The sequence below is a fragment of the Alexandromys fortis genome, unplaced genomic scaffold, assembly GCF_014885135.2.
Source record: "Alexandromys fortis isolate MF-2015 unplaced genomic scaffold, M_Fortis_MF-2015_v1.1 scaffold_47, whole genome shotgun sequence".
Lineage (NCBI taxonomy): Eukaryota > Metazoa > Chordata > Mammalia > Rodentia > Cricetidae > Alexandromys > Alexandromys fortis.
The window spans coordinates 8,662,512-8,683,860 of NW_026067957.1; the positions used below are offsets into that span (position 1 = coordinate 8,662,512).

The 21,349-nt window shown below is 42.2% G+C and overlaps 1 protein-coding gene across 1 annotated transcript in view; it reads right to left on the minus strand.

Moving 5' to 3' along the window:
- Adgrv1 (adhesion G protein-coupled receptor V1) overlaps positions 1 to 21,349 on the minus strand; it is a 530,822-nt gene that overhangs the window by 93,000 nt on the left and 416,473 nt on the right. The gene's annotated exons all lie outside the window — the stretch shown is intronic.

The following is a 21,349-nucleotide window of genomic DNA, read 5'->3' on the forward strand; positions in this document are numbered from 1 at the left end:
ATCCTAATCGGCATGCTGCAAGCCAAGCCAGCCTAGCCTATGGCACATTGCAAACCAAGCCAGCCTAGCCTATGGCACGTTCCAAACCAAGCCAGCCTAGCCTATGGCACACTGCAAGCCAAGCCAGCCTAGCCTATGGCACGTTGCTAACCAAGCCAGTCTAGCCTATGGCACGCTGCTAGCCAAGTCAGCCTAGCCTATGGCACGTTGCTAACCAAGCCAGTCTAGCCTATGGCACGCTGCTAGCCAACAGGAGAGCCTTTCTCAAAGAAGATGGTCTTGAGGAAGAGCACTCAAGGAGGCTACTGGTTTCCGCATGTGCACACTCCTCACATACTGCTTGCTACAAGTTTGAGGATTTTATGCCTTGGCATGGACACTGGTTTTTGAACATTTTGTCATTTCTCAGCTGCACTTCTATAGAGTAGCAGTTTCCTGTGAGATGAAACCTTTCATCTTGGAGGAACATTTCTTAAGACGTTAAGAGTGTGTCTCTTTTATTTTACCCAGTTTCCTTTGTTTCTTTTTTTTTTTTTTTGATGCACAATATTTTTAAACCTATGTTATATTATAGTCATAGTAAACTTTGAAGAAAAGTCAAGGAAAAATACATTTAAAAGGAAATCTGAAAATACAAAATCTAGATAGTTAGATTTTGTAAATGCTCATTCTTGTAGCTGGAGAAAACCATCTCTACCAAAAGTTTAAAGGAAAAGGCTTGGGAGATGGTTCAGCAATTGGAAGAATATACTTTGCTTCAGAGAACAGAGGACCCATATTTGGTTCCCAGCATCCTTCCTGGGCTGATCACAATCACCTCTAATACAAGCTCCAGGGGATAAATGTCCTCTTCTGACACAAACTAAAGTTATCTGAGAAGAGGGACCTCAAATGAGAAAATGCCTCCATCCTATTGTTTGTAGGAAGTATGTAGGGCATTTTCTTGACTAATTACTTATGTAGGTTGTGCCACCCCTCAGCAGGTGGTCCTGGGTTAAGGAAGAAAGCTGTTGAGCAAGCATTGGGAGCAAGTCAGTGAGCTCATTTTCCATGGTCTCTGCTCCAGTTCCTGCATTTAGGTTTCTGCCTGGAGTTTCCTTCCTGACTTCTGCTCATGAAGGGATATAACCTGCAAGATGAAATTGATGTAGGTGGGTCTTCTATCTATATGTTACTTTCATTTCTAAAAAATAAATAATCATAGAGTTTAAACTAATCAATATTGTTAAGAGCCTTACTCAAGTGAGGTAAGTGCTTGCCTTTGGTGAAGGGAGGTGGATAGTGTCACACTGGATAAACATGTGCAAAGGGAATGGTCTTGAAATCTTGTAACCCTCAGGTATAGTGGGCAGCAGAAAGAGCTGCCAGTCAGATGTCAAAGGACCACAGCACTCCTCCTTAAAAGTTTAGGTCCATATTGACAGTGTGGGTGATGAACACGGGCCACTGTCAGGAGCCTGCCATCATGACAGGTCATGTGGGAGCAGATTCTGAGGAGACAGAAAGGAAAAAGTTTAGAACTGTGCCCTTTTTGATCCCATAGCTGAATGGACCCAAAGTCACAAGAGGAAGAAGACAGCAAAGGGGAGTCTCGGAGCAGTGACACTTGGGGAAGTCTTTGTGCTATGCACACACCCAGTGACCTCTGACCCTCTGGAGGTCCACTTTGCCTGTGGACCAATGAAACAAGGTGTTTGTTGTTTTCTGGCCATCTGTTTTTAAGAATTAAGAAATTCTTATGAAATTTTGCAGATAAAGAACTAAGTATACCCGTTGGCTGCTACAGTAGAATGTGGGTGTCGGAGTGTATTACCCACCTACCAATGCCATGGCATTCTGTATGGAATATGCCTAGGTAACATCACAGTAGATTTAATAATTATACCAAAATTCAACTGTGATAACATTTTTTCAAGTAAAAAGAAAGGTAGTGCAACCCTTGTAGGTGGTGTCCTTCATCAGTGTCTGAATCCTCCATTTGTTATCTGTCATTCATGGGAAAGGCAGTTCCTAGCTGTTGGACATCCATGTTATAAAAAATCAAAAGATAACAAAACCACTGCTTTCAGTACAGAAATGTGTTCAATATCAAACCTGTAATGTTTGCTTGTTTGATTTACTCATCGGTCTTTGACCCAGATGAAATTGGCCTGACTGTATAAAGCTAGGTTCAGAAGGATTCTGGTTTTGTGTTATCCAAATGAAATTCTTAAAGAAGGAAATTCATTATTCTGACATTCTTCCACAAACGCAGCAGTTTTTGAAACATACCCTAAAATTTGTCTTGTTTACTTCCATTTAGTGGTTCATGTTAAAATGAGTAAGGCCCTTAACTATGTCAGCTTAGTTTAAACTCTATTATTATTTATTTTAAAGATTTATTTTTATTTTTACTTATGTATGTATATGGATTAGGAAGTCCAGAGATACTTCTGACACATAAACATTTGCAAATGAAGCAGGGTATAAGATAAATAGCAATGGAAATGACAGACAGGACCTGCCACTCATGACACTCAGCCTGTGGAAGAGACTGGGGAAGGCTAATCCCAAATTATAACATGGTCCTGATTTCTTGTTTTAAGGTCTCATTTAACTTTTTTTTTTTTTTTTTTTAGCATTATTGTTAGGCCAAAATTATCTTAGGGCCCGTGCCTCGAGGCCTGTAGGACAGAGAAAAGCCTGGCTCGAGTTTGAAGGATAGTTTCAAAGCTACCGAGGGGGGATGAGACAGCAAAATCTAGATAGACACCCCTCCAGCCAGAGGGAGGGCTTGGCTGTCTCTCATTGGCTGGAGGTAACCCCATGTTACACGATGTCACTTAACTTATATAAGCTGATGCTCACAGTAATAAACTGACATGACTCTGTATCATGTCTGATTGTCCTGCTTCATGGGGCTGCAGAAGGGACAGATAGCATACTCACCTTTCCCTAGGAAATAAGGCTAAGGCCTGGCACATTATTCAAATTTTCTGTGCAAAATTATATGAATGGAGTTTTTGCTAAGTTGTAAGAAAAATTATAACATATATTTTTAAAGGGTCAAAGATAAATGAACTATATTCTGTTCTTAAAAAAAAAAAAAAAAAAGTCTGCTGACCAGAATTGATCCCATGCTAAGGAAATAATAACTAAATCTGGTAGCTCTGAGTATTTGCTAACAAGAAAGCAGTAGGACACATGTGAATGTGGTGGCAGATACTGTCTGAACTAAGCTAGGAACAGCTTCTGGAGAGAGTGGGAGGGAGGCTAAGGAGACTGAGAGCCGTGCATATATCAGGGCAGCTGATTAACACGCTGGCAACTACTACATTAATAGATCTGGCAGAACCTGGGAAAACAGATGAAGGCCATGTGGGTTTCAGTCCTTAAAAAGGGCTGGCAAAGTGTGCTTTTAGAATCCCCAGCTCCCAAAGACTCTGGTGGCTGTCCCTCTTGGGGCACTGGGCACGCTTCTAGGTTTGAGGTCTTTTAGTCACTTTACTATTTTGCTCTTCCCATTTAAACTTTCAGAGTTCTTCCCCCTTTATTCTTAGACAGGGCCAGTGCTTCCTGTCAGGAGACCACACAAAACAAGTCCATGCATGCCATTAGTTTCAGATCCTCCTCTTCCAAGTGCCCCCTCAGCATTTTCCTGTTTAGTGAGGTTGTCTCCTCCACCAATCAGCAGCTCTTTATGTTTCTGAAATGTTTTCACCTGTGCCACCTAACTCAATTTTTACAAAATGTATGTATGTGCCATGGGTCTTTGTTGTTTCCTTTTGTATGATGTCAGCTGAGGCAGGGGCTCAGAAGCATCTAGAAGAAAACATACTCTGCTTTGACCTCACTGGGATGGCCAGAGGGAACTCACTGTTCTTAAGACTGTGGTTTGAGTTCACTGAAATTATATTTTATCGAACAAGCTGGCCCCAGCCACCTGGGGAACGTGAAGACATCCAGCTGGCTGACATCTGGGTCACAGCTGGGCTACATAGGTAATGAAACAGGATGTAGGAGATGTAAGAGTAATAAGTGTTTGTCTCCAAAGTACTTCTAAGTAATTCATGGCATGTCAGTGATGCGCGCAGGTTCCTGTGCTGACCTCCTTGGGTATCAGGACGCCTTCAGAGACGGTGTCCATCGCAAAGGCCAACCTGCTGTCTCCACCATCTTTCCCTCCTGAACGCACATCAAAGCCTCATTGTTCTGGGAAGTAACGGAGATGCCCTGTCTGTTTCATCCTATAAATCCACAGAAGGTATAATAAACCCAGAAGAAGGATAGTCAGTATTCAATATGGATAAATAGCTACCTCTACTGAAAACTTTCTTACTTTGTATAGAAAATCACTGCTGTCTTGGTTTATCAGGTGAAGAATAAAGACGTTCTCTACCATGTAGCTGCATATCAATTATAAATAAAATCCTAGTCAATACTTAAGGTCTCCATATTTCTCTACTTTTGTGGCCAGCTTACTTTCTTTCCAAAGATGATGCTCTTATCTTGCACACATTTTTATTTACCTGTGGTTTATGTATGCAGGAATGCATATATTAATGTGGATGAGCCATTTCCCAGACCATCAGAAATGACAAAGAATGGTAAATAATAAAAACACTATAAAGATGTTACATTCTTATTCTATCCCATATTTAACCCTTGAAAAAGGAATAAATTTATGAAGGCCCAGAGTTAGGGGAAATAATAGCTTGGATTTAAGTAGCTGTCAGGAAGGAAAATATATTACTATGGCTTTCTGTTGCAAAGAACACAGTAATTTTCATAATCAACTTAATTATAAAATACACTTTACTTAATGTTTAAGCTTTATTTATTTGGGGTGTTATGTTGTTTTTCTTTCTGTTTTGTTTTTTCAGATAGGATATCCCTATGAATCTTCAATTGACTTGGAACTCAATATGCAGACCAGCCTGGCCTTAAACTCCCAGAGATCTATCTGCCTTTGCTCTTGAATGATGAGAATAAAGTCATTCATCACCACAGGTGGCCATTGGGGTTTTTCTGGGACAGAGTTTGACTCTGTGGACCACACTGGTTGTAATTCACTGTGCCCCTAAGTGTATGATCCTCCTTTTTTAATCCTCCTCAGTGCTGCAATTACATGTGTCTATCCCCACAGCTTGCACAAAGTTTAACTTCTCAACCAAAATAATCTTAGGATTATATTTCAGATAAGCCTTACATAGTGAAATTGGTCATTGGTATAATTTATGGACTTCACAGGGTAGAGGAGAATGAAGTACAGTACCTTCTTAAACTGAAATAGAGAATGTTTTAAATGTTAGCTAGCCAGTGCCATTGATAGCAGTCACTGCTATCTGCAAGACTGGATACTGTAGGATATTGTATCCATACATGAATTAGACACAAAACAGCATCATAACCTTACTAGCTGTATTGCATGTATGAGGAAATGCCACCCATGTTATATAGGTCAAATTGTCTGTAGCAATAATAGGCTCACTATTACTTGTGAAGTTTGAAAATTAGTTACAAGCTGCAATAAAGATAGTGATAAATATACCACTTCTCATTTAAGGACAGGAACCATTTTCGTTTTCTTGTTCTGCAGAGAGCTTTGTACAGTTCGACCCTTGTTTGTGTCTTAGCACTCTTTGAAAGCCATTCACTTAAAAACATGTAGGGAGAAGTCTGTACTTCTTGTCTGCTCAGCTCAATAAAAGCCCACCCAGCTATCACCCAGGCCCAGAGCCAGGGCTATGAGTTGGCCCACCCAATATCCACCACATCTATGAACTGATGGAGCTTGTGAAGGGAATGGACCTATGAATCTAAAGCTGCAGGATCTCCACAGCACAGGACATCAACAGGATATTCAAGGAGCCCCAGTGAGACATTATTATCACTGTTGTGACAGAAGAGACCTTGAGCCACACCAATGAACACTTGCAAGAAAAGATGAAGGAACGAAAGGGTAGACTAGGAGTCTCAACGGGCCACACTACAGCTTCCATTTTAAGGTTTCTTGTTCTGTTTTTGTTTTGTTTTGCTTGGCTTTTGATTTTTCTTTTAAATTTTGTTTTGTTCATGGGGTGAGGTTGCAGGGGCAGAATAAAGACTCAAGGGGATGGGGAGATATGTAAGATCAGAATGCATGATATGAAATCCACAATGAATCAATAAAAGGGAAGAAAAAAGTTCAACTAATAAGTCAGTATCAACCACATACTAGGAATATTGCTGGCATTGGGAGGGCCCATAAAGCTGGCTAAGTTATGATCCATCAAGGGGCTTCTGAACATAGTCTCTTCCACCAACAGGATCAACACCGACTGGAAATTTGTGAAACATGCCAGCACTCAACCCACACAGAGCTCCTGAGTCAACTCCAGTTCACAAGATCCCCAGGTGTGTCTTCTCTCCTCTCTCTTTCCATATATAGAGAGATAGGTGTGGACATAGATAGAAAAAAAGTTTGAGAAGTATTTTTCTAGTACACCCTCCTGGTGTAGGCAGTCCTTCTGTTTGTTGCTTTCATTGGTTAATGAATAAAGAAACTGTCTTGGCCTAGGTGATAGGGCAGAACATTGGTAGGTGGGAAAGACAGAACTTAATGCTGGGAGGAAGAAAGGCAGAGTAAAAGAGACACCATGGAGCTACCAGAGACAGACGTGCCAAATCTTTCCTGGTAGGCCACTGTCACATGGTGATACACAGATTAAACTGGGTTAAACTGAGATGTAAGAGTTAGCCAATAAGAAGCTAGAGCTAATGGGCCAAGCAGTGTTTTAATTAATACAGTTTCTGTGAGGTTATTTCAGGTGTAAGCTAGCCGGGCGGCTGGGATGAACAAGCAGGCCCTCATCCTCCAACACCCCTGAGACATGAATTAGCCAATCGTAGTCAACAAGTTAATCATTACCTCTTTTTGACATAGTGGTCAAGGGACCGTGTAATCCCAGGGGTCCCAGAGCTCGTGATGCTTTCAGCAACCACGAGAACCAATAGGAAAGCATCAGGAGGAAGAGAAGCTGAGACCAAAGAGTCTGAAAATGCAGGGTGAACATTCTGACTAAAGAAAGAGTAAAGCTCACATTAAACTGGTAAGCATACAGAGACTTGGAGTGGTGGGCTGGGGGAAGTGGTGCTGGAACCTGGTGCACGTACAGAAAGGTGGCATTCATATTTCCCACACCTTTCCAGCTTCTTGAGGGCCTTTCTCTGTGAGAGTGCAACCAACACACTCACCTTGCCCTACACAGGTCACACCTCCATGTGTGAGTGCCACAGACACAGTCTCCCTGCCCTACACAGCTCACCGTCGTGTAGGGAAATGGTATAGATCTCGGCGCCCGTCCCTGCATAGGTCACACCTCCATGTGTGAGTGCCACAGACACAGTCTCCCTGCCCTACACAGCTCACACCTCCATGTGTGAGTGCAACAGACACACTCACCTTTCCCTGCAGAGGTCACACCTCCATGTGTGAGTGCCACAGACACAGTCTCCCTGCCCTACACAGCTCACACCTCCATGTGTGAGTGCAACAGAAACACTCACCTTTCCCTGCAAAGGTCACACCTCCATGTGTGAGTGCCACAGACACAGTCTCCCTGCCCTACACGCGTCAGTTTCTCTGACCCACGCCTCTGTCTTCACATGCCTATGCAGTGATGACCCAAAGGCAGCCATTCATCCAGCTCACCTTGGACACATCACTGGACTCTGCTATGAAAATAGGCTGAGCCAGCCAGACTTTGGCTCTTGGAAAAACCACGCATGAATGATAAACAGGAAAGCTAGTGCACAGTAATGGGAATGACTATATTGGATTAAATGTACAATTACTGTATAGAAAAAACTTGGAAAAAAGAAAGTTGGGGAAGAGAATTTGAGTGGAGGGAGTACAGATATTTGTAACAACCCGGAGTTAAGAAACATATTTGAGAGACGGAAGGCAACACTGACTCCAGGGGTAAATTCCTGGCTGTTCGATCTTTTCCTTTTTCAGAATAGCACATGAATGCCTAGGTTACAATTCTCTAACTACTCCCTCCATCCACAATTTAACTCATTTTGGTGGGACTTTACATGTAATACAATGACCACACTTAAAATATAGAGAGAAAGGGGAGAAATCATAATTTTATTGTTGGTGGGTTTTGAGAGAGGGTCTCATTCTGTAGCTTAGGCCTCCCTTGAACAACCCCCTGATTCAACCTCTATACGAGGATTTAGACAGGAGCCTCCATACCAAGCTCATCCAATGTTTCTTTAAAAGACAATGTTTTTGCTAGAAAGAGACTGGAAGTATGTTTCTTTAGTTCCAGAACTTGGAAGTCTTAGGAAGGAGGCTTGTGAGTGTGAGGTTTGCTCAGACTGTAGTGAAACTCTGACTCAAAATAACATTAAATATAAATAAGTAAATGAAATACAACAACACAGAAGGCATGGTGCTTGAAGATGCAGAGGCACATCTGCCCATGCCTGCCTTTGCTCTGTGGTATTTTTGGTAACTGCCTTGACAAGCATCCCAGAAAGAAGCCAGAAGACCAAAGGGCAAGACTCAAGCATAGGGATGCATGTAACAGAATTGCCCACGCCAGTCTCAATGTCTCAATATAAAAGTAAAACATTTAAGTACAGATAGTTACACAGATGGTGGTGGACCCGAAGCATTAACAGGTTAAATGTAGCTGATAAAAAGCAGTCTGAAAACCACATGCTCGAAAAGGTTTTCCCACTTGAGCAAACTGTTCCCTAGAGTGATGACACTTTGCAAAGCAACTGGACAGAGCTTGACAACTTTGCCCCATGATGTGGGGGTGTCATATATCAATCTGTTGATTTCATTGGTTAAGCAATAAAGAAACTCCTTGGCCCTGATAGGTTAAAACATAGGTGGGAGGAGTAAACAGAATAGGATGCTGGGAGGAAGAGGAAGTGAGCTCAGACTCGACAGCTCTACTCTGTGGAGCAGGGATGCCATGCTCCTGTCTCTTGAGAGACGCGAGATAGCTCTGCTCTCTGAGACACATGAGATGAAGATCCGACCCAGGATGGATGTAGGCTAGAATCTTCCCGGTAAGCGTACCATGGGGTGCTTACACACATTATTAGAAATGGGTTAAATTAATATGTGAAAATTAGCCTAGAAGGGGCTAGATAGAAATGGGCCAAGCAGTCTTTAAATGAATACAGTTTGTGTGTTGTTATTTCGGGCATAAGCTAGCAGGCGGCTGGGGTGCTGGGGATGCAGCCCCGCCGCTCCAATCACTACAGCCCCAGGTAGGTTCCAGTGAACCAGTCCCTCGAGAATTTCATCAGGAAAGGGGTCAAGCTGACTTCTTATTTTTTGTATTTACTAATGCTCTCTGTTCTCTCATAAAACCAAACCATTTGGCACTTGAAAATGTCACTGTCCTAGAGCATTCAATGGTGCCCTGCTATTAACCCTTAACAACCCTTCTTAACAAGCTCCTGAATAATCACGGTACTTTCTTGTATTTGATGATGGTAGAATGCTAGGTATTTATAACTTTGTGAAAAAGATTTACAGAGGTGACATTAATGTTATAAATATCTACCTATCTCTATTATCTACCTTCCTTCCTTTTCTTTCCCTTCCTTCCCTCCTTCCTGTCTATCTATCTATCCATCCACCTATCTACCCATCCACCCATCTATCTATCATCTATCTATCTATCTATCTATCTATCTATCTATCTATCTATCTATCAATCATCTATCTATCTATGTCTAGCATTTGTCTCTCAGTCCATTCATCCATCTATCCATCTATCTATGTATCTACCATATGTCTGTCCATCCATCCACCCATTCATCCCATGCTCCTCTCTACCTTATCTGATTTCATAGGCAGTCTGGATTTTGAGCCTCTACACACGACAATCACATAGCTTGGCCTGAGGTAAGTACACATGCATGGGCATGGTGTAGTAGTTTTGTGCTCTGGCTAATGTTACAAAAGCAATGACTTTTGGAGTTTAAAAATTTTATATCCATTTTCTACAGGTCCAGTTTTTGTTCTTTGACTTTAAACCTGGGGTTTTATGAACTTATTAAAGATGGCTTAGAAGGAGAGAATCGATGTGACATGTTAGCAAAAATGTTACTTTCTTTTTCTAAGAAAAAAGTTTACAGGCATTGAAGTGATCTCTATCCAATACGCTTGTAAGATTCTTGTGTATACTTTATTTCTCACCCCTGAAAAGCTGAGAAAGGAGGGTATGTAATCTGTACTTCCAAGAGTTCATGTGTGCCACCCAAAATGTATATGTTTGAGGAGGAGGCAATCCAGAGTGAAGTGTTGACTTCTCAGAGGGAGGAATCCTTTTGTAGAAGGATAACTCAGGTATTAATTAATCGGTATATTTCATAGAATAGTAAGCACATTACAGTATCTGGGAGACTGGTCCTCTAAACTTCTCTGCTTACTTCCACTGCATTCCACACAGGATTGGTATAGTATATAGAACACTTACTCACCCATTTTAAGGGTGGTAATGAGGTAGTTAAGTCAGCCCTGATGAAATTTACTTCAAACTCTGTACTATGAATTTTAAAAGGCCTCTGGTATTAGTGGCACAAATACGTATTTCAGCATGCATATGCACTGCACAAGGATCGAGTGAGAGTCATTTCTGTAGCCATTATATTACATTACACCACATTACAGTTCCCTCTGTTTGGCTTGAATGCCTCCCAGAGCTTAGACTTGATTGGAGTCTTGGTTTTCAGGGTTTATGGTTACAAGAGGTATGGGAAGTCCTACACGTCACTGGGGATATGATCTGGTTAATATGTTGCCTTTTGAGTTCTGGACTGAGGATAAGAGGAGCAAGTCCACCGGGTTCTCTCTTTCTCCTGCCTTTCTTCCCACTGTGGCTCTCTGCCATGGTCCGTACCTCAGAGCCCTCACTATGCTGTGAGGACACGGAACCTCCAGAAGAAGTTGTCAAGTAAATTCTCCTTCTTAAGTAGCCTTCTCAGGTATTTCTTAAGCATAACAAGAAGCTACTTACTGTTTACACTTATCGTTTCTTCATGGGAGGCACTCAAAATCCTCTTCCGGCTATTTTGAAATCTCTACCACACGGAGGCTCTGTATTTGTCAAACCGCACCACAGAACCCCAGAAGCTGCCCCTTTCCTGAGCCTGGGTGTTCACATCTACTGACAAGTCACATTTCCAATTCCCTGAGGTCTTCACTCACAGGAGATAGTCACTAGGATTCTACTCCTCGAAAACCTCCACTGCTTTAGCTTTCCCACATGAGGCTGTTATAGGCTGTTTCTTCCCATGTTCTTTGCTTACATTTCTTAATATAGTGTCTACGTCCTACCACACTGTTGAAATGATGGGATTTCATCCCTTTAAATAAACTCACAATGTTCTATATTCCTTATCTACTCATGTACTGTTGAACATTTAGGATGATTCTAAAATTTCGCTACTGTGAATAGTGCCACAATAAATATAGGGGTGAAGCTGTCTCTTCCATATACTAATTTCATTTTCTTGGAATATGTAGTGAGTAGTGAGGTGGCCAGGTCATATGGCATTCTAGATTTAGGTTTGGAGAAATCTCCATATTTATTTCTACAATATCTGTACTATTGGCTCCACTGCTAGTAGTGCATAGGGTTTTCTTCCTGTCCAAGTGTTGCCAGCATTTATTGTTTCTTGTCCTTTCTGTAACAGTTGCTAATGGAGCTACACAATATGTCAATATGGTTCTGGTTTTCTCGTGGCCATTGCTGATGACGGATAGCTTTTCAAACACACACTGGCCCTCTGCACATCTGTTTTCTTATGTCTTCTTTTAGAAATGCCTAGTTAAGTTTTTAAAAATATAATTTTAAAACCAGATGACGATTTTTGGCCATGCATAAGCCATCACATATTCTGGCTATTAATCTTTGTCAGATGAATAACTCTGAATGGTTTCCTTCCATTGAGTAGGGTGTCTTTTCACTGTGCTCTGTGGGGGCTCTTCAGCTTTCCTTGAAGCAGTTTTGTGGTTTTGGGTTTTTATTGAAGACTTATTGCAATTTGAGTTGATTTTCCTCAATCATACGAGATCAGGGATCAGGTTCACTCTTCACTATGTGGATACACAGCTTTCCCACAACCACCACCTAGATCATTTGATCTGGGATCAAAAACTGTATCTTAGCAGTAAGAAAGTACTATGAAATGCTAAGATACTCTTCCAGTATTTGAGGAATAGCTAAGAAATGTCAAATAGGTTAAAGTATGGCTCAGAAAACCGAGGGGAAATCTGAGCAGATGTCATGGATTTATTTCAGAAAGCAAAAGCGAAAGTGAAACAGAAGACTGATGTTTGTCCACATTCTGGGAACAGCCTGGTGTTAACCCATCTTCTGTTCTCTAAAGCCTGGGTACCAAAGAGACCAAATCACACAGAAAAGAAGCAACATGTAAAAGTCCCAAGGTGCACAGCTTCAATCAGACACCGTATAGACAGGTGCCAAGCAATCTCCCTTCTCTTTAACTATAGAAAAAACGATCTTGCTGCAGAGGGTGCAGCCTGGAGCCGACAGAAGCATCTACTCAGTGCTGGTAAGAGTATGAGGTGCCCCCACCTGCCACTGTGTTGGAATACTAATCCCAGCTGGAAGTGCTTTCTGGGGGTTATTAGGATGACCCCCAGGGCCAGTCAGTGGATTCCGGGGCTTCTGGGTTGTGTCAGTGTTCTCAGCTGGATTTGTGCATAGAAGAGGGGTGTCCACCATGGTCTCCTGCTTCATGATTTCTGACACCGTGCACCAAGTCATTCTGCATGGCCTTATTAGCAATTGTGGGCTGGGACTCGCAGGAACCAGTCATGGTGCCAAACAAAACTTTTCTTCAGGAAAATCATTTTGGTAGGTGTTTGGTTACAGCAACACAAAGGAAACCAGCCCACTGGCTGACTGAGAAATTTCTGCTTACAGGAAAATAATGATTGATATGAAGGCTTTGGAAGCCAGCTCTATGGAATAGTCTTGGACCTCCTATCAACTCTGTGATGGGCTGGTAGTCTTCCATACCTCAGTTTCCTAAAATATAAAATGAAGATAGGCATGTAGTGATTCAGACTGACTGAATCAACACCAGAGGCCCTCTGTAAAATCTAAACATGGTCTTTATTAGCACCCCTGACTGAGATGCAATGTCCTTAGAATTAAGCATTGTTGAAAAGATGGATAACCTTGTTGAAGGGAATGTGACTATCTCTTGCATTTGCTTGTGTATCAGGGCAAGTGGAAATCTACGAATTTGCCAGGAAAATGGTGTTTGAGCTGATCAAGGAAGACTTCCTGAAACAGAACCTGAAACCTGAAGCCCTTCACAGCTTCACACTTCCACTCTTGGATTCCTTAGATCCAGCCACCATCAGATTCTGCTGCACAGGGCTGACTCATGCGAAGTGAACCATCTGTCTGGAGCCAGAACACCTCTGTAGCGATGGGGGGTGGTGTTTGCCCTCTGCTGCTTTCCGTATGACTCACATGTTTCTGCAAAGGCCACTTTGAGTCCTGCTTCTAATTTGAAGAGCGAGGGCAGTTATGGAAACTGAAAGGAGCAAGGCCAACACCCCATGTCACACCAACACACTGACTATGCTCCCTGGCCATCAGCAGCAGAGGGCTCAGTTCATGGAACATTGAAAGGAGCAAGGCCAACATGCCATGATCACACCACACACTGACCGTGCTGCTGGCCCGGGACCATCAGCAGCAGTGGGCTCAGCTCTCAGTCACAGGCTTTTCTAGCTGGTGCCCCTAGCCCCTTCCCGCCCTGCAACCCTCTAGCCCAAAGCCTCCAAACAGGACAAAGAGTATCTTTTGAGGGGCTTACTGTTAGGTATTTCATGATATTGTCAGCAGGCCAGCACTGGAGGCTCCAGTCGCCCTGAGCTCCCCACTCCAAACAATACAGCACGCCCTTCTTTTAGGAAAAAACTAATAACAGACTCTTAGAACAGGCTTTACTTTGGCTTCAAGAGTAACAAATACACCCATAGATGACTTTAGTCTTCACCCCTCATCAAGGACACTTCCCTTTGTAATGCAGAAAACCACAACCAATCAAAACAGTGTGGAGCCCAACCCTAATGGAGGCGTCTACAAAACACTCCCAGTGCCCAAGGATCAGCAAACATTTTGGAAGAGTGCGCAGAAAGATTATAAGAGCTCATAGTTTGCATCTCCTTCTAACATCAGAAACTATGCCTGCAGAATCTACCAACATTTTCACCCAAACCTGAGTTGAGCAAGGATTACACTGGGAAAGACTCCTGAGGCCTCAACCCTATACAAAGTATCTCACACAACTTAATAAGCCTAAGAATGGGAGAGGTGTCCATCCCTGAGAGGGTCACACCGGCTAGGTGTCTAGTGTCAACCAGTCATCTCTGAAAACACGCACACAAGCACCACGACACTGACTGGCCAGGGTGGCATACACAAATTCATATATGTGTGCAAGGGCAGCTAACAAGAAGAGACTCCATCAATTCAAAGGAGAGCTTGGAGGTTTATGAAGGTTTAGAAGAGGGGAAGGTAAGGGACAAATGTTGTAATTAAATAACAATTCCAGAAACAAAGAAAAGGTTCCAGAGATCCTGCCCCAGTACCTGACTTCTAAACTCCCAGCCAGAGGTGTATTGGAGTTCTGGAGAACAAGTCAGTCTCCATGGTGAAAGCGTGAAAGAGAGACTTCTCCACTGCGAATCTAAACCCCTTTAAAGACAGTGCTGTGCAGGCTTTATTTTACTCTGCATGCGAATCCCCAAGGCTATCAGATGTAATAAATCACACAATAAAACACTCAACAAGGTGCCTCCAAGGTTGATCCTCAGTTCTAATGACCTAGCTGAGATCATGCTGGCTTCTCCCATGAAACGGGTTCTACTGACACACTATAGATTTGAAAACTATAAACCTCACATAAAGCTATGCATTTTATTTGGTGAGAGATGTGACGAAGGCACACAGAAGGGACAGTGACTACAAACAGACATTCTGCCACCCAGAAACCTGTCCCACTGAGGCTGCCACCACCCCCAAATTGACCTTGGTCAAACAATATTTTATCATACAAAATTTGTTTTGTCAACAGGATATTCCTGTTATTTCCATGCCCTGCAGTTTCAACAACAGGATCTTGGGGCAGTGAAATGAGATGGGAACATCAGGGGAACACCGACTGCTAAGCGGCCTCATGGACATGGACAGAAGAACACTTGGTTGAAAGTTGACTGTAAATCAGAGGCTGCTTCTTCATGGACTTTCTTAATTTCTTCTCTTTAAAGAATGTATCATGATCCAATATTAATTAAATAGTATTTGCTGAAGTTCTCACACAAGGCCAACTCCTCAATCTCACACCTCTGCCATTAGGGAGGACACCATGCACTTTCTGAATATTAGATCTCCCCAGTGTCAGGGCGGCCCTTCCTGACTCATCACCCGGCTGTGCATGCCAAGGGGCCTGGAAAACTGCTGTCCTCTGGGTCTAACCATTGTTGTTTGAGGATTCTAATGCCTTCTCTTCCTAACACAGGCTAACCTACCTGCTTTTGCATATGATTAGAAATACACCCCAGCTCACACTGTTTTAGGCATTCTGAATTAAAGACAGAAAAACACAACGATTTACAAAACAATAGTTAGAAAGAAAGCAGCCTTAGAATGTGAGCTGTGCTGTAGACAGGTCCGCCTTCAGGCCCAGCCTACTGTTCAGCAGCCCTAGAGTCAGAGTGAGTGAAGCTATCTTTCTGAGCCTCTGAGCTTTGCCTGGGTAACATGAACTTTTTCTGCAAATTTGTTGGGAGGATCAATTGAAACACTCAGAGAGGAAGGAATGTTAGAGCCAGAGGCAGTAGGTGACCACAAGGAAGCAGTGTCTTCCGGACTCTCATAGGGTGACATGACGTCACTAGACCTGTGTAAGTTCAAGTCAGACCAAACCCAAGCATGAAGAGGGAAGCTGGGCGTAAAGTTCCGCACCTATTCACAGAGCCGTTGGCAACTGTTGGCTGCTGGGAGGAGAGGGGTCAGTGTTCTCTGAGAGTGTATCCCCTGGAAAATCAACCACACCCCTGTGGAAGGCCTCACGTCCAAGAATATTTGAACAGCACAAGTTGGCCTTGATGGGGCAGGAAAAAAGACACAAAGTTGGGTGGGAAGGGAAGGAGGGGGATCAAAACACATTACATGAACGTCTCAAAGACCTGAAGGGTCACCTGAAGCTACAGCATGCTGGGACATGTTTAATAAAGGACCACCGAGTAAACATGAAATAAACATACACAGAATGAAGTGCTTATCACAGTGCCTACCACATAGAAAGGACAAGACAGACATTAACTAACAACAATACAGACACGTGAGACTTAACTACCTTGCCATATCTGCTCATATCCAGAAACCAGAACACAATTGCACTCACATTCCATTGGACATGGCACCCAAATGTTTAGTTAATATTGTTTTTAACCTGCAAGTTTGCTAGATGTTCCCAGTCATCACCACCTCTGACTTGGCACCTGGCGTCCAATACCATTTCTAAGGACAGGCCACATGTGCCTTCGAGCTTTAGCAATGTCTCAAATATGAGCTCTATGTGGTAATTGAAAATAAAAATTTTAAATGTAATTGAAATTTTTTTTAAATATAATTTTTTATTGAAAAAAATAATTTTTTCCGCCTCCTCCCCGGCTCCCATTTCCCTCCCCGTCTCCCTTTCCCCCCCTCCCCCCTCTCCTCTCCCCTCCCCCCACTCCTCTCCCCCTCCCTCTCCAGTCTGAGGGGCAGTCAGGGTTCCCTGCCCTGTGGAAAGTCCAAAGTCCTCCCCGCTCCATCCTGGTCTAGGAAGGTGGACATCCAAACTGGCTAGGCTCCCACAAAGCCAGAACATGAAGTAGGATCAAAACCCAGTGGCAATGTCCTTGGCTTCTCAGCAGCCCTCATCTCTGCTTGATTCTACCACTGACCTCCAAAACTGCCTAGATTAATTCCTAAGGTAAGATGCTGATTAATTTTTATTATTTCTTCTGTTTGGGGGATTGTAATTATACCATTTCCTCTTCCCTTTCCTCCCTCCAAACCCTGTTTTAGTTAGGTTTCCATTGCTATGGAATACACCATGACCATGGCAACTCTTACAAAGAAAAATAGTTAATTTGGGCTAGTTTATAGTTTTAGAGGTTTAGTCTGTTATCATCACGGCAGAACATGGCAATGTGCAGGAAGACGTGGTGTTGGAGAAAGAGCTGAAAGTCCTACACCTTGATCTGCAGACAACAGGAAGTAAACTGCAACACTGGGCATGGTTTGAACATAGATGAGTACTCAAAACACACAGTAACATACTTCCTCCAACAAGGCCACACCTCCTACTAGTGCCACTTCCTATGGGCCAAGCATTCAAACACATGAGTCTATGGGGGCCATACCTATTCAGCCACCACACCCTCCAATATACTTCTCTCAACTTTCTTTCAAATTTATAATCCCTTTTTATTTTTCATTGATTGATGTTTGGTATTTAGCTACCAATTAGTTTATAGGTCAAGTGGGTTCATTGCAGTTTTTACAATTTGTTTTGAGGCAGTGTTTCTCTGTATACCCTGTGCTGTCTTGGAAACCACTTTGTAGACCAGGCTGGCCTTGAACTCAGAAGTCTGCCTGACTCTGTCTCTTGAGTGCTGGGTTAAAAGCATGCACCACTATTGCCCAGGTCAGGTGTGTTTATGCTGGCCACTATGAAGCACAATTAATAAAAACTCAGAGAAACTGAGATTCAACCTGAAGGTCAGAGAAGCAAAACAGCCAGCTACTGTCTCTTACCTCGACCTCAGTCTAAAATGGTAATCCTGCCTCCAGAAATCTCAGAATGAGACTGAGAATGAGAGCTGTCTCCTCCCATTTTATAATCATCTCTAGGGCTGGGATTGAAGACTTGTATCACTCAGTTTCTATGACAACTAGTGTGATTACCTAATATGGATTAAAGGTGTATAATGTGGGATGTCCTTCTGTATATGTGTTCCTTTTATTGGTTGATGAATAAAGCTGTTTTGGCCAGTGGCTGAGAAGAGTAAAGCTGGGAGGGAAATCTGAACAGAGATAGAAATAGAGACAGAGACAGAGACAGAGAGAGAGAGAGAGAGAGAGAGAGAGAGAGAGAGAGAGAGAGAAGGCAGAGTCAGGAAATGCTATATAGCTGCTGAAGGGGAAGGATGCAGGAACCTTAGCAATAGGCTACAACTTCATGGTAATGCACAGATTAATAGAAATGGGTTAGTTTAAGATGTAAGAGCTATTTAGAAATATGCCTGAATCATTGGCCAAGCAGTATTGTAACTAATATAGTTTCTGTGTGATTATTCAGATCTGGGTGGCTGGGAAACAAATGCCCAGTCTCTGTTTACAGGTGTGTGCTACCACTGCCTGGTCTGTAAGGCTGGTCATTGGGGCTTTTTACTCTCTGATCTTTAGGCAAGCTTTATTTATTAAAATACAGATGAAATGCCACTGCACTACTAGGTGAAACTGTATGGCAACACATGAAATCTCAGTGGCCTTCCAATAATGCCAAGGTACTTGAAGGTAGGATCTTTATAAGTCATGAATGAATAATGTGTTCCTATAAAAGCAACCCCAGAGAGTTTCTTTGCTATTTTTACCATGTTACAGTAATAAAACAGCTGTCTAGAGCAGTGGTTCTCAACCCTTTCATTCACAGGGGTCACATAAGATCATTGGAAAACACAGGAAATTACATAACAATTCATAACAGTAGCAAAATTACAGTTACGAAGGAGCAATGAAAATAACTGTATGGTTGGAGTCATAGCTACATGAAGAACTGTATTTAAGAGTCACAGCATCAGGAAGGCTGAGACCACTGCTATAGAGACTAGAAAGTGTGCCTTTACCAGACAGTTAACCTGCAGATGCTCTGATTTTGGAATTCCTAACCTCTAAAAGTATGAGAAATAAATGCTTGCTGCTTAAGCAATCCTGTCTATATTTTTTGCCTTAGTAGCTCAACTAGACAAAGATTATTTCCTTTCATGTTATTTCAATATCTGAGCAACAGCAACTACATCTTTGTGATATTTTCTTCCTTTACTTCCCTCTTCAGCAAAGAGTACTAAATCTTCCTTAGGTTTCTTTATTATTATATTATTATATAATATTATTATATAAACGTGTAAGGCTCCTCAAGATGTTTACAAAGATATACACCCAATATATAAAGTACGTTTAATATGGGAAAAATGAAGCAAAGAAAAACAAACTAACATGGAGCCAGAAGTGGGGTGCTGAAAATGCCAAATGCATCTCACATTCATCTCCGGGTGCTCACCTGAGCCGTCCCTTCTCCCAACTGTGACATGCAGGTCTTTTCTTTTTAAAATGCTATTTCTAGTTAAATAAATATATATATATATATATAAAATATATATTTTTAAAANATACCTTACATACTGATCACAGTTTCTCCTGCCTCCACCCCTCCCACCCTCCAGCCTCAAATTTGGGGAAAGCCCCAAATCCACTCCTCCTCAATTGGGCATAATATGAGAGAATCGTCATTACTGTGAGATGTAATTGGCAATGTTCTTAATCTCCTACTGTGTAACATGGAGTTCTGACACATGGCTACTGTTTAGATGTTTGTTAACTTAGTAAACAACATTCATAAGCATTCTAATAGCCATTTTTCCATATGAATAGAGCCAGGTAAGCTAGGTTTCATGGCCTAGAAAGGATCAGCATTGGTGTGCAGTGTGTTAGGCATGGTAACAAAGCTACCTGAAGTACTGTGGTAACAACGAAAAGAATGAGGAGCCAGCCTGGCAGTGGTGGCACACTCCTTTAATTCCAGCACTCGGGAGGCAGAGGCAGGCAGATCTCTGTGAGTTCGAGGCCAGCCTGGTCTACAAGAGCTAGTTCCAGGACAGGCACCAAAGCTACAGAGAAACCCTGTTTCAAAAACAAACAAATAAGCAAACAACAACTAAAAAGAATGAGGAGACTACTGTGTATAGAGAGGTAGATGGTGATATCAAATTTGTTAAATAAAGAATAAAGTAGAATTGAGAACACCTGTTCCTTTAACAACCCATATGAAAATGGGTGAGACAGTCTTGAGAGCCCTATTCCATTCCCGGACAATGACAAAGAAAGCATAACAGTAAAAAAAAAAATCAGCTTTATTTCCTGTTGGTTCAGGAATCATCTGTGGTGCACACTTTAAAAGGGAAGCAGGGCTGAAGATTTTCAGGAAGATAATATAATTATGATTAATTTTTGTTCCTCTGGGACCATAAAACTTTCAAGGCCAACGATTTGTGTATGTGTATACCGAGATTGGAGGCAGAGGCCAAAACTAATAAACACACAGAATTAAAATTTATTCAAGATTTGTCAAAAGAAAGGACTGTAATCTCCTAATTTTAGAAAGAGGACCTAGAGCGAAAGGCGCATGGCTCTGTAACATTCCGAATGCAGTCTGTATAAAGAAAGATAATCATGGAGGAAAGCCCGACAGCTGTCATACGAGGATTTCAAAGGCACCCAGCAACGTTGTGATCACAGCTATATCAGGAAGGAAGCGGTTACTTAGCCAACTTTCTTCCAGGACCCTTCAACCAGTGATGACAAGACAAGATACAAAATGTAGATCAAAACTGAGTGAAGAGCTCAGGATGCAGAGCCGGAAGCAGACTCACTGCCCCTCACCTCTACTGTCTTTATTAACCACTGATGAATCAGACTGACCAGCCTAAGAAAGCACTGGAAAAACCCAGTGACACACCAGTTCAGGGGGGTGCATTCCAGACTTAGATCTTTATCTCTTCTTAAAAACTAGAGATTCCTCTTAAACTACAACTAGAATTTGGCATAAGTTTTTAAAAACAAGACACAGACAGTAAAAACCCTATATCTTAATGCTAGATGCTGTAAAGAAACGTGACACTTATTTTTCAATACTATCTGTTTTAGGGTTTCCATTGCTGTGAGTCACTCCTGCACTGGAGCAGAAGCTGTCAGAGGAGCAGGTGTGATTGGCATCTGGTGTCAGTAGCGTTTTATGATGGCCTTTAAGATCTTACTATATGTTATATTGTTGTTCTGATGTCCAGTTTGTCCATTTCCCTTAAAAATCTTTCCATTCTGCAGAGCAGTTGTGGTACACACCTTTAAACCCAACACTCAGGAGGCAGAGTCAGGCCAAGTCTACAAAGCAAATTTCAGGACAGCCAGGGCTTACCCAACCTGTCCCAAAAAACAAATCAAAACAAAAATTCCCTTAAAAATAATTAGGAAACAGCAGA